This window comes from Hylobates moloch, unplaced genomic scaffold (genome assembly GCF_009828535.3).
Source record: "Hylobates moloch isolate HMO894 unplaced genomic scaffold, HMol_V3 SCAFFOLD_12, whole genome shotgun sequence".
In the NCBI taxonomy this organism is placed as follows: Eukaryota; Metazoa; Chordata; class Mammalia; order Primates; family Hylobatidae; genus Hylobates; species Hylobates moloch.
Window position 1 is genome coordinate 73708113 of NW_026652287.1, and position 13645 is coordinate 73721757.

The following is a 13645-nucleotide window of genomic DNA, read 5'->3' on the forward strand; positions in this document are numbered from 1 at the left end:
GTTTTGTACATTTTAGGGAGATATAAGACATCAATACATGTGAGAAATACATTGGTTCATTCTGGAAAGGCAGGAAAACTTGAAGCAGGGGCTTACAGGTCATGGGTGGAGTCAAAGATTTTCTGACTGGTAATTGGTTTAAAGAGTTATTATATAAAAACTTGGGATTAGTAGAAAGGAATGTCTGGGTTAAGATAAGGAGCTGTGGAGACCAAGGTTCTTTTCATAGAGATGAAGTCTCATAGGCGGCTGCCTTGAGATAATAGATGGCAAGTGTTTCTTATTCAGAACTTTAAAAGTTGCTAGACTCTCAGTTATCTCTTTAGGATTTGGAGGACCTGGAAAAATAAATATCTAGTTGTGTTAATGGAGAATTTTTACAGATGCAAATTTTCCCCCACAAAAGATGGCTGTGCAGAATCATTTCAAAATATGGCAAAGAAAAATATTTTGAGGTAAAATATTTTTATTTCCTTTTTTATCTGTCATGTGATGTTATGCCAGAGTCACATTGAAAAGTAAGCCACATTATATAGTGTTAAATAAAACCCATTTGATGAGATTTTATGGTTTATAGAGCATGACTCCCCAGGCCCCTTAGGAATTTGCGTAAGAAAAATAAAAAGTCAGAGTTTAGCCCTCGAGTTACTTTTTCTCTTGGTTCTGGAACACACATCTAATGTTTATGGGATAATTAGCTTTCAGTAAGTTATACATTGTTCCATGTGAGAAAAAAAGATACCAGATTAAATTGTACTGAGTCACTGAGCAATTTGAGATTACATACTTATGTTAATCTCCAAGTAATGATTTACCAGTTGTTATGGACTAGACAATGGACTAGACATTCAGGTGCTTTGGGGAATTAAAAAATACTCCTAAATTATACTAGTTATCTCCCTCTCCCTAGTCTATTAGAAAGACTGACATATATATATATATATATATATATACACACACACACACACACATATATAAAATATTTCACATATATTTAAATAAACTGAAATATGTGTGTGTGTGTACACAACCCCACAAAAAAACAAATTTGATGGAGAGAATAGGTAAGTTCTATAATGGGTCTGAAGAGAAAGGCTACATTTTGATAAACCTACATTCATTGGCAGGTATTAGCTTGGCAAGGCATCAGGTCTATAAATTAATGTTAATATCGTATACTGATTGCACATCCTATGGCTAAATTAAGCCGTATAAAATTGTCAAAATATATACTTCAGAGTGACCATTACTGTAGTGTAAAGACATTTGTACAAAAAAGTGTTTTTTCCCTTTTTGATCTCTTGACTGCCCGTAATCTGGAATTATTTGATGATGTAATAGCCCAGTGTCTGTGATTTCTGAACTGATTACTGAGGAAAAAAATCTATAGTGAGAGCATGCATATCAAACTGAAAGAACAGCCTGCTGATTACACAGAAGAACATTTCCATTTACATGCAAATATCTTTGTAATCAGCAGTGATAGGAAAGAAAATGTATGAGAATCTAAAACACTTAAGATTGTGAGTGTTCCAACTTTCCCTAAGCGCCTACCTCAAAAAATGTTTTCTAATGAGAAGGGTTTCCAATGAGAAAGTTTAGTTCATTTAACAGAATCATAGCCATATGTCATTTGAAATATAGGATATTAATGGGTCTTATCTATTCTCAGTCTTCTAATTTCTTTCTCAGTTTTGTGCTTACAATTTTGGGTTGTCTTAAGCTAGATATCCTCTAGTCAATATTTTAGTCTTTGTTCAATAGCTTTTTTAGAAATGAATGCTTAAAGCCTTACTATTGTTCTTTTTAAAAGGGAGATAATACTGACTGCAGAAGGTATTTTTAGGTTTAATTAAAACAATATATACTTTAGTAGTTATCTGAGTGCTTGGGGTATCACTTAAGTACTCATAATTGGTGGATTGTATTCATGTCATGTGTTTGTTTGTTTGTTTTTTGATAAGCCTGAAAGGAGTTTCCAATTCATGTGGCCATAAGAAAATCTCTGAGGAAATATTTTTTATGCACACGATTTTATAGGAGGTGAAGTACAATAGGCAATAAGCTACAATGTTAGCATAACTGTAGGACAACAAAATTGGAGGTTCATGATGGAAGGGAATTTTTTTTTTTTTTTTTGAGACGGAGTCTCGCTCTGTCACCCAGGCTGGAGTGCAGTGGCGCGATATCGGCTCACAGCAAGCTCCGCCTCCCAGGTTCACGCCATTCTCCTGCCTAGGAGTAGCTGGGACTACAGGCGCCCGCCACCACACCTGGCTAATTTTTTAGTATTACTAAAGTATTTCTTACAAGTAATACTATTCCACACACAAAAAAGTCGGTTGATTATATTCCTAGTTTCAGGACTGAAATCCTGAGAAAAGATTGAAATGATTGTACTTGTACTTGGGAAACTGTTAAGGGTTAAAGTTTTTTTGTTGTTGTTGTTGTTGTTGCCAAATGACATTACACATGGCCATTATTCTAAATTCGTGTGATCCAAGGTAACACAAGATATATATATATATATATGTATGTGTATATATACATACTATATACATATATACATACATATACACACATGTATATATTGCCTATTTGAGGTATGAACAACAATGTACTAAAGTAGATTAGAAAAGCTAAGAGTTTTAATTGAAGTGACTGTCACAGTGTTATAATACTTGGCAGTAGGACAGCAGTTCTCAAAGGCAGTTCATGGTCGGATTCCAGCAATCTTTAGAGTAAAAGATATTTTCAAAATAGTAGTAGGTACAACAAATACTGCTGTCAGCCAGATGCTTACATGCAAAAATATAAATTTGGGCACTTACCTCATACTGTACACTAAGCTCAACTTAAAGTAGAGCATAGCGCTAAAGGCAAGAGCCAAAACTAAAATTGTTGAAGAAAATAAAGTAGTCAACCTGAATAAACTTGGGTTAGAGCATGATATCTTAGCTATAAACCAAAAGCATAAATAATAATACAGAAGATTTTTAAGTTGAACTTAAAATTTTTGAAAGTTATACTTCAAAGGACATCATTATAAAAGTAAAAAGACTACACAGAGACAGAAAAAAAATGTTGGTCCAGCCAAGTTAATACATAAAATTAACAATCATTACATATACCCAGAGTGTATAAATAACCCTTACAACTCAAAAATAAAAAGGTAAATAACCCAGTTTAAAAAAAGACACAGAGTTTGAGTAGTCATTTCTCTAAAGAAGATATATGAATAGATAACAAGTATATTAAATAATGCTCAACATCTTTAGGAATTAAGGAAACACAAATCAAAATCATAAGATACCACTTCATACACTGTCTAAAATAAAAAAGACAAACAATAACAAGTGTTGGTGAAAACATGGATAAATTGGAACCTTTATACATTCTCTGGTAGGAATATAAAATAGTATATTTGCTAAGGAAATCAGTTTGACAGTTCCTGAAAATATTAAACATAGAGTTACCACTGACCTGATAATTCCACTCCTGGATATCTTAGAGAAATGAAAATATTGTGTACAAACAATTTTTTTTTTGTTTTTTGAGACAAAGTCTTGCTCTGTTGCCCAGGCTGGAGTGCAGTGGCATGATCTCAGCTCACTGCAACCTCCGCCTCCCAGGTTCAAGCAATTCTCCAGCCTCAGCCTCCCAAGTAGCTGGAATTACAGGTGCCCACAACCACGCCCAGCTGATTTTTGTATTTTTAGTAGAGACGGGATTTCACCATGTTGGCCAGGCTGGTCTCAAACCTCTGACCTCATGACCTGCAGAGTTATGCACAATAGACAAAAGTAGAAAAACCCATCAGCCAACATTAGTCCATCAACTAATAAATAGATAGATGTCATCTATTCACACCATAAAATGTTTGGCAAGAAAAAAAGGACTGGCACATGCCACATTGTGGAGGAACCTCTAAAACAGTATGATAAATAAAAGAAGCAGGTCATAAAAGGCCACATGTCTTATGGTACTATTTATATAAAATGTCCAGAATAGGCAAATCTATACAGACAGAAAGAAAATTAGTCGTTGCAAGTTGCTGTGGGAGGGAAATGGGGAATGACAGATAATGGTATAGAGCTTCTATTTACATTGATGAGAATGTTCTGAAATTAGATTATGGTAATTATTGTATAATTTAGTAAATATACTAAAAAATACTGAATTTCATACTTTAAACAGGTAAATGTGGTATGTAAATTATATCTCAATAAAGCTAAGATAATATTAAGCTGTCATTTGACTTTTTCTTATCTCTTAACAAGAGTACAGTGGATATTTCCAGAGGCTACATGAGATATCACTGCAGATTAATATAAGGTCAGATATAAAAATTCTAATGTCTTCTTCTAAACCAAATAACAAAGAGATTTGCAAAAGGATAAAATAGTGCTTTAGAAAACGTAAAGCAATGTTTTGAAAAATATATTTATTTTTCATAAAAATGTATTACTTTTTGTTAACATATATGTAAGTTTATTATGTTTAAATGAATTAATAAATATTTTTTAAATGTTCTGAGTATTCATTTCTAATACAGTAAATATATAAAGATGTTATTTACATAAACAAAAGCTCTTTGGTGTCTTCAATGTTTTTAAAAATGTAAAGTTACTCTGAAAGCAAAATATCTGAAAACTGTGAAAATTGGCTAATAAACAAATGAATGGTTGTAATAGATAGCATAAGAATGTGTCACCTTTCTATTTCATATACTGTGGCTGGAAGATGAATATAAATCGTACTGTAAGAAAATCCTCTTTTTCATATATTATGATGCATGAATGTTACAATGAAACTTTCTGATGTTTACAGAAACATGAAAATAGAAAAGGGAAAATTATTTTTAGTGTAGGTTAGTTTGTATTGTATTGACTCACTAAATGATCATAAAGGCAATGGAGCAAAGAGATTGCTATTTTTTCAGACATCTTTTTCTCTGCAAAATCTCTCCATGAAATAATTAATGGTAATGAAGCAGTTTGAAAATGAATATATGGTATAGCTGTCTTTTGTGATCAAAGACAGCTCTGCTTATGAACATAGCAAAGAGTGTATTTCAAGGACAGTAACTCCAGCTGAGAGGAGAGATATTTTCTGAGTAACTTTGAATATTAAGTTTAGTCCAAAAAACATTCAACTAGGAAATAAATACTCAGGAATGCATGCATACCTTAGGTGAAAATACACAGCAGAGGAAAGACACTACATGATGGTTCTTAGTATTTGTTGCTTCTTTTAAATTATACAATTCTAGGCAAATTCTAATAAAACTGATGAAATTTCAGATCTAGGCTTGACTGTGCCACTTAAAAAAAACTGATTTAAACTTATTATACCATTTTCCAACCTGTGAATTCATAAAAATAATGCAAATCTCATAAGAATTCTGGAAGACTTAAACAAAAACTGGAGTTCAATAAATATTTAACTTTTTCCATGGCCACTTTGTATTACATAGATAGGGCAATCAAGGTATTAAAGAATAGCAACTTGCCTAAGATAATAGAAGCACTAGTAACGGGTGCCAGCACAGTTATTAGTTCAAATCTTATTTTAAATGCCCTGACCTGTTTTACAACACTCCACTTTATTTGTGAAGTGAAAAGAACTGCACCAATATAAGCTATTCTGATTACAAAAGTAAAATAAAATTAAAAGGTACTTTTTGTTGAATTTAAGAATCATAAAATTGTATGACTAGAAAGGTCTCCTAATGGCTGTTTCAGGAGTGTACTCAGATCAACTCCAACAGTTATCGTCTACCTGTTTTCAATGAAAAAATTCAAATTCCAGTATTTAACAACTTGCCATAATATTTTTATTTTTATTTTTACTTTTCTCAATGAAAATTGAGATTGCTTCTACCAAGGCTACAGTATTCACAAACAACACTTACTTGGACTTGAGGAGCCCCATTCAGTCCTTTCATTTTACAAAGTCACATAAGTTGAGATTAGTCTCTTTCTTATATTGTCCTAAGTCTCATTGTACATGCAAGGCACAATACTATTCCTTATTTAATGAGGTAAAAATCTCAGTTTCAAGGACAAATGACTATTCTCCATCAGAAGTTAAAATATTCTGCATACCTTGGTTGGCCCAGTGGGACTGAATAGCAAGAGTGAGTTATGAAGGAAGGAAGGAAGGAAGAAAGGAAGGAAGGAAGGAAGAAAGGAAGGAAGGAAGGGAGTGGGGGAGGGGGGAGGGAGGGAGGGAGGAGTGCTTGATGATGGGAATGTGGACATAAATGAAACATTGATGGAGTTGAAAATAGGTAGAAACACTGAAAGGCCTAACAACGAGTTTTACATGCCATGCCAATGTTTTTAAGAAAGAAAAAGTTCAACTAGTTAATATTTTAAGGTGTTGTTATAAAATATTCTTAATTTTCCTATAAGTTGAAGATTTGGCAATTTTCAGTCTTCATTACCTCAAGGCAACAAGTATTTGGAGCTGAGTTGTGACTGTCATCTTTGACTGGAGTGACTTCTAAAAGTATAGTCTGCAGATCACTGGGTCTCTGATACCCTTTCAACACGTTCATGGGGTCAAAACTATTCTCATAGATACTAAGACGTCATTCAGCTTTTTCCCTGAGTTGATGCTTCCGTTTATGGAACAACAGCAATAATGAGTAAAGCTGCGGTCCTGTAAGGAGTCATCAAAGTAGTGGCCCAAACTGTACTAGTAGTTCTCTTTTTCATTGCTACACACTCGTAATTTAAAAATACGTACGGTTTCACTTTAAAATGTCCTTGATAAGGCATTAAAAACGCTAATTTTATTAAAACTCTTCTCTTGCTTGTGCATGCAATAGTCTTTGTAATAAAATGAGAAATATGTAGAAAGCAGCTCTGAAGCATACCACTCTATCATGTTTGTCTTGAAGAAAAGCACTAGTACAATTACTTGAGCTGCAAGCTGACTACCTGCTTTATTCATGCAAAGCTGCTTTATTTAAGACTCACAGACAAACTGTGGTTATTGAGGCTGGGTATTTGGCAGACATTTTCTCTAAAGTGAACAACAAGAGTTTCATTTAAAAGAAAATATCTTACTGTGTTTGATAAGAAATGTGTCAATCTTTGAAATATCTGCATAACTCAGTATACCAACATTTTCCCAATGAACAAAACCTCAAGGAACAAAACCATGCATGGGTATCTGCCCCGTTCAAAGTACAAAATGTAATGGAGTAGAGCATCAAGAGTTCATTGCTATGATTTCACATTCCAGAATGCAACAAACTTCTAAGAAGTTACTACTTGTCATAAATTGATGCTAATCTTCCTATAGTACAGAGGAAGACAAGTAAATTTTATATGTAAGTGTTATCATTTTCATTCATATTAAGAGTAGACTGAATAGGCAAGTGGACTTCACATGTAATCATTGTTCATCTGAAAGGCTATACAGGTATATCATCATTTCTAAGACAAAATTGATTATTTTTGGTAGATGTGATACTACATTTAATTTATAAATTAATTACATTGTTTATGAAGGGTATGTCAATTTATCTTGAAAGCTATAAAAAGAAGCATTGAACATATGTAGTACCATATAATTGATTTATTTACATATATTTTATATCTTGAAGTTATTTGATTAGAATCAATCACACCTGTTTTAACATTCACATGAGAATTTGTAAAAGATATGCCATCCATTAACTTTCAGGTATTTAACACTAATTATCTTAAAATTTCAATATGTAAAAGTGTTAAGTAAGATGTTTGTTAAATGCAGATTTTTAGGTTGGGTACAAAATGGGTAGACTTCTTTATGAGAATAACTGCAAGATAATTTTCATCTCACTTTTTTTGGGACAACAACAAAAATATGGCTTTATGAGCAGTTGGATTTAATTTTAGCACATTGGGCGTATTTAGTCATGTGGTTGATCTTTTTATATTTTTAAAGTTCACATCGCCAGAAATGGGGCTTCTCAGTAGCAAATAGGTATAAAATTATGGAATGCAATACTATCTTCGTTTCTGAAACGACTTGATATTTATTTTATTGTTGTACTTTTGGCACATGCATTGTGTTATTTTTTAATTATACTTTGATTGCTTTTTTTTTTTTTTTTTGAGACAGAGTCTCGCTCTGTCGCCCAGGCTGGAGTGCAATGGTGCGATCTCAGCTCACTGCAAGCTCCGCCTCCCGGGTTCACGCCATTCTCCTGCCTCGGCCTCCTGAGTAGCTGGGACTACAGTCTCCCATCACCACGCCCAGCTAATTTTTTTTTTGTATTTTTTTTAGTAGAGATGGGGTTTCACCGTGTTAGCTAGGATGGTCTTGATCTCCTGACCTCATGATCCGCCCACCTCGGCCTCCCAAAGTGCTGGGATTACAGGCATGAGCCACTGTGCCCGGCCGATTGCATTTTTAATTATACAGGTTACATAAAAGTCCATTTTCATTGTAAAGAGAATAGAAAGGTATATGTTTGAAAGAGGGAAACTTTCATTTACCCCACACTCCAATTTTCTTTCAAAATATCTAAGTATGCTACATTCAAATATTTTTATTAATTAATCTTTGTTTTTTAAGTATTAACGTGGTTTCTGACTTTTTAGAAGTGATTTAGATACATTTATTTCAAAAAGTATGTAAAATTTAAAATTTAGAAGTATAAAAATAAGTTATAATTACAAATTTTCACTACCACAATTATTATTTTTAATAGTTACTGTCCATTCTTCTAGTCATTTTCTTATTAACAGTCTATTGTATAGATGAGCCCATGCGTGCTATCTTTCTTATGTATGAAAACAAAGTACTGTTTGAAAACCTATTCATAAACACACACAGTCAGACTTCTCAACACACCCACTCTGGTGTGTTTCATAAAAGCCACCTCATTCATGAGTTTGTGCTGAATTCTTCAAGCCCAAGTAATATACTGCCTCACATCTATTCATTTATGTTAATATTTAATGTTTAATATGGTTTTTCATTGGTATAGGGAAATACTCTCCAGTTTATATTTTAATGCTACTTTATTTTTTAGAGACGTAACCATGTTAATATATTTAATTTATTTCTTTTATTCTCAATAGTACATGTATACCATTCCTTTAGTAATGGAAATTTTGAGTTATTACTAACTTTTGTAGTTTCAAACTGTGCTTAATAAATATGGTTGTTCAGATTCTTGATCCAAAGGGTTTTTTGTACTTTCCTAGAAATTAAGATGCTGGATTATAAGGCAGACAAATTTTTTATTAAATTACATATTGCTGAACTATAATGAAATATAACATCATGTGTTTTATCCAAGTACTATTTGAAGAACAGAGTTTCTAATCATTTTCCTGCTGCATGGAAACATCTGCTACTGTTGGACATATTACGTCTAATAGCAGGTAATGGGTAAAGAAAACATACATTGTTATTTTCATTTGTACTTCTGTATTTTCTCAGGTCACTAACAAAATTACATTGTCTTGTTTACTAAAAAGATATTTTACTTTTATTTCTTTTCTTTTCTTTTTTTTTTTTTTTTTTTCCGACAGTCTCATTCTGTTGCCCAGGCTGGAAGGCAGTGGCACAATCATAGCTGCTCACTATGGCTTCGAACTACTGGGCTCAAGCTTTCCTCCTGCCTCAGCCTCCCACCTAGTAGCTGGTACTGCAGACATGCACACAATGCCCAACTATTTATTTATTTATTTATTTATTTATTTATTTATTTATTTATTTATTATTATTTTTTTTTGAGATGGAGTCTCGTTCTGTTGCCCAGGCTGGAGTGCAGTGGCGCGATCTCAGCTCACTGCAAGCTCCGCCTCCCGGGTTCACGCCATTCTCCTGCCTCAGCCTCTCCGAGTAGCTGGGACTACAGGCGCCCGTATTCGTTTTTTTTTTTTGTAGAGAGGAGTTCTTGCTATGTTGCCCAGGCTTGTCTACAACTTTTAGCCTAAAGCAAAATTCCCACCTTGGCCTCAAAAAGCACTGAGATTATAGACATAAACCACTGTGCCTGGCCTATAATGTTTATATTTTACTGTGAATATGTTGTTTGGTTCTTTACCAATTATTTGTGTATCTGCCTTACTGATTTGAACACTGAATTTTTTGCTTACTTCTTATTGTTATATATATTGGGCACTCTTTGCAAGACTATTACTAAAATGCTGATTTTGTTGATGATATCTTTCTGATACAATGTATTTTTCATTTTCTAGCAAGCAAATTTATCAAAGGCTTGATATTTCCATGTTTTAAGGAAATCAAACCTACTCCAAGTTGACAATACTTTTTACATATTTTTAACTTTTTTTGAAAAAAGAAAACTAAAAATTATTAGAGCAGTTTTAAGCTTATAGCAAAAATGAGCACACGGCACAGAAATTTTCCACATATGCCCTCCGATTCTAAATGTAAACATTGTCTCTCCTATTATTAACATCCCCTAACGGAGTGGCACATTTATTACAAGTGATGGATCTACTTTAAAACATCATTATCACCCAAAGTCCACAGTTTACATGTTTCCATTAGGGTTCACTCTAGGTGCAATATATTCATTTTTGTACATACATTATTGTGTGCTTGTAAGTTTTAAACTCCTTTGGGTAAATACAAATGAATATAATTTTTGGATTATATGGTAAGTGTTTGTTAAGAAATTGTCAAATTTTCTTCCAAAATGGCTGTACCATTTTACATTTCCACCATAAATGAGAGTTGTATTTTCTTCACATCCTTGCCAGCGCTGTTTTTGTCACTGTTCTCAAGTTTTGTCCTTCTAATGGCTGTGTAGTTGTATCTCATTGTTTTAATTTATATTTCCATAATACTAAGCATATTTCCTATGTCTATTTGTCATCTGTAGATTTCTTTGCTGAGTTGTCTGTTAAGGTCTTTGGCTCATTTTTTAAAATCAGGTGGCTTACTTTCTTACGTTGAGTTTAAGTGTTCTTTTTGATACTAGCCCTTTATTATATATGTGTTTGCAATGTGTTTATGTTTCCTCCCAGTTTGTGGCTTGTCTTCTCATTCTCTTCACTGTGTCTTTTATAGAACAGAAAATTTTAATTTTAATGAAGTCCAGTTTATCATCTTTCTATCATGGATTTTCCCTTTTGTGTCATTATTTAAAACATCATTGCCAAATTCAAGTCCATCTAGATTTTCTTATGTTATCTTGCAGGAGTTTTATAATCTTGCACTTTACATCTAGGTTTGTGATATATTATGAGTTAACTTTTGTGAAAGGTATAAGGTCTGTGTCATCTTTTTTTTTTTTTTTTTTCTGGTATTGTAAAAAGGAAAGTAGAGGTTCCTCTTCAAAGACTTTCCTCCCGGTCTAATTAGGAATAAAGAGTAGCTTCTCTTAGAAGCAAAATTTATTCAAAGACATGTGCTAACATTCTTAAATATCTGCTAGCTGTAATAAAGAATCAATGTACTTTATGTTCTTAGCTCCCACAATTTAGCCTAAATATTTGCCCTGGCATGCTTATACTGGTTCAAGCAAGCACTAGGTCATAACCTGTTCCTATTCCTTATTTGAAGGTGTTTTTACCTTTCTCAGCATTCCACAAGTTACTTCCTCCTTCCTTTGTTCTCCTATGCCTTTGCCTCTTTTAAAAAGTTCTAAATTGCTAGCCAATCAGGACAAATACAGAATGTGAGGTCCCATTCCCGCCAATGGAAACCGGACACAGCAGTAAGGTGGATGCGTCAGGTTATAAACGACCCTGTCTCCTTTGTTCGGTGTACTCTCGTTGCAAAACTGCTGGTAAGTGTACCTTTTCTGCAGAAAGTAAAAATGGCCTTGCTGAGGAAATTAAATTTATGTTCAAATGCTATTTCTTTATGGCACCAGGAACAAGCATTTCTAACAGTATATATGTCCAGTTGTTTTCAGCAACATTTGTTGAAAAAGACAATCTTTTTTCCATTGTACTGTGTTCATTGTCAAAGATCAGTTAGCTATATGTGTGTATCTATTTCTGTGGCTCTATTGTGTTCCACTGATCTTTTTTTTATTCTTTTACCAATACCACAATGTCTTGATTACTGTAGCTGTCTAGTAAGTCTTAAAGTTAGATAGCATAAGTCCTCCACTTTTGTTCTTCTTCAATATTGTGCTGGCTTTTGGGTCTTTTGCGTCTCCATATAGACTTTAGATTAGTTGTATTTTTGGAAGTGTTTCAGAAGAATTCATATTAATTATTATTTAAATGCTTTGTAGAATACATCATTGAAGCAAGTCAACAGATCCTGAACATTTTTATTTGGTGAGAGATTATTATTCACCGATTCATCTCTTTATTCACTATTGGTCTGCTCAGATTTTATATTTCTTCATGATTAAGTCTTGGTAGGTTGTATGTCTGGAGGAATTCATTCATTTCCTCTCGGTTATCTGATATGTTGGCATATAATTGTTTATAGTAGTCGCTAATGATCCTTTGTATTCTTGCTTTATGTATTAATAGCCCCATAAGTTTTAGTATTTTGTGTTTTCAATTTCATGTGTCTCAAAATATTTTTAAAATTTTTCTTTTGATTTCTTCTTTGACCCATTAGTTGTTCATGAGCAGGTTTTTAAATTTCCACGTATTTTAAATTTTCCAGTATTCATCCTATTGTTGATTTCCAGTTTCATGTCATTATGGTCAGAAAAAATGCTTGACATAATTTCAATCTTGATTGAAATGTGTTAAGACTTGTTTTACGGCCTAACATATTATCTATCTTGGAGAATATTCCATGTATATTTGAGAAGAATGTATATTCTGTTGCTGTTGAATGCTATATTCTCTACATATTTGTTAGGTCTCTTTGGTGTAAAATTTAGTCAAGTCCAAAGTTTCCTTATTGATTTTCTGCCTTGATGACTTATTCATTATTGAAAGTAGTGTATTGAAGTCCCCTACTATTATTATATGGTTGTCTATTTCTTCCTTCAATTTATTTTTGTGTGCTAATGTTGGATGTATATATATTTACAATTGTTATATCCTCTTAAGAAATTAACCACTTTATCATTATATAATGACTTTCATTGTCTTCTTTTTATTATATCAAAAACATCAGAAAGAATGAGATAGGAGCAATCAGTATGTTTCAAGTCCTGATTATGTATAGATGCTGATCATGTTTCATGCATCTCCAATAATCATGTTATAATCTGTCCTCCAAAAGGAAGAACAGGAAAAGATTATTCCACCTGATGATCATTATTTTCTGTTACAATTTTTTACTTAAAGTCTAGTTTGTCTAAAATAAATATAGCTACCCTACTATCTTTTGGCTTCCATTTGCATGAAACGTATTTTTCTATTCCTTCATTTTCAGCCTATGTGCTTCCTTAAAGCTGAAATGAGACTTTTGTAGGTAATGCATAGTTAGGGCTTATCATTTTTATACATTCAGCCTCTCTACTTTTTATAATAAAAATTTCTGTTAAAGTTAGAGGCCTCGGCCAGGCATGGGGGCTCATGCTTGTAATCCCAGCACTTTGGGAGATGGAGGTTGTAGTGAGCTGAGATTGTGGCACTGCATTCCAGCCTGGGCGACAAGAGTGAAACTCCATCTCAAAAAAAAAAAAAAAAAAGTTTGAAGCCTCCTGGCAATTTAAGAAAACACCATTGTGTTCATATAAAAT

General features: G+C 33.1%; 1 non-coding gene across 1 annotated transcript; it reads right to left on the reverse strand.

Moving 5' to 3' along the window:
* Positions 1–13079: 13079 nt before the first annotated feature.
* LOC116479768 (U8 small nucleolar RNA) lies at positions 13080–13214 on the reverse strand. Its single transcript, XR_004251079.1, has one exon. It is a non-coding gene; the product is annotated as a U8 small nucleolar RNA (small nucleolar RNA).
* Between the last annotated feature and the right edge of the window lie 431 nt (positions 13215–13645).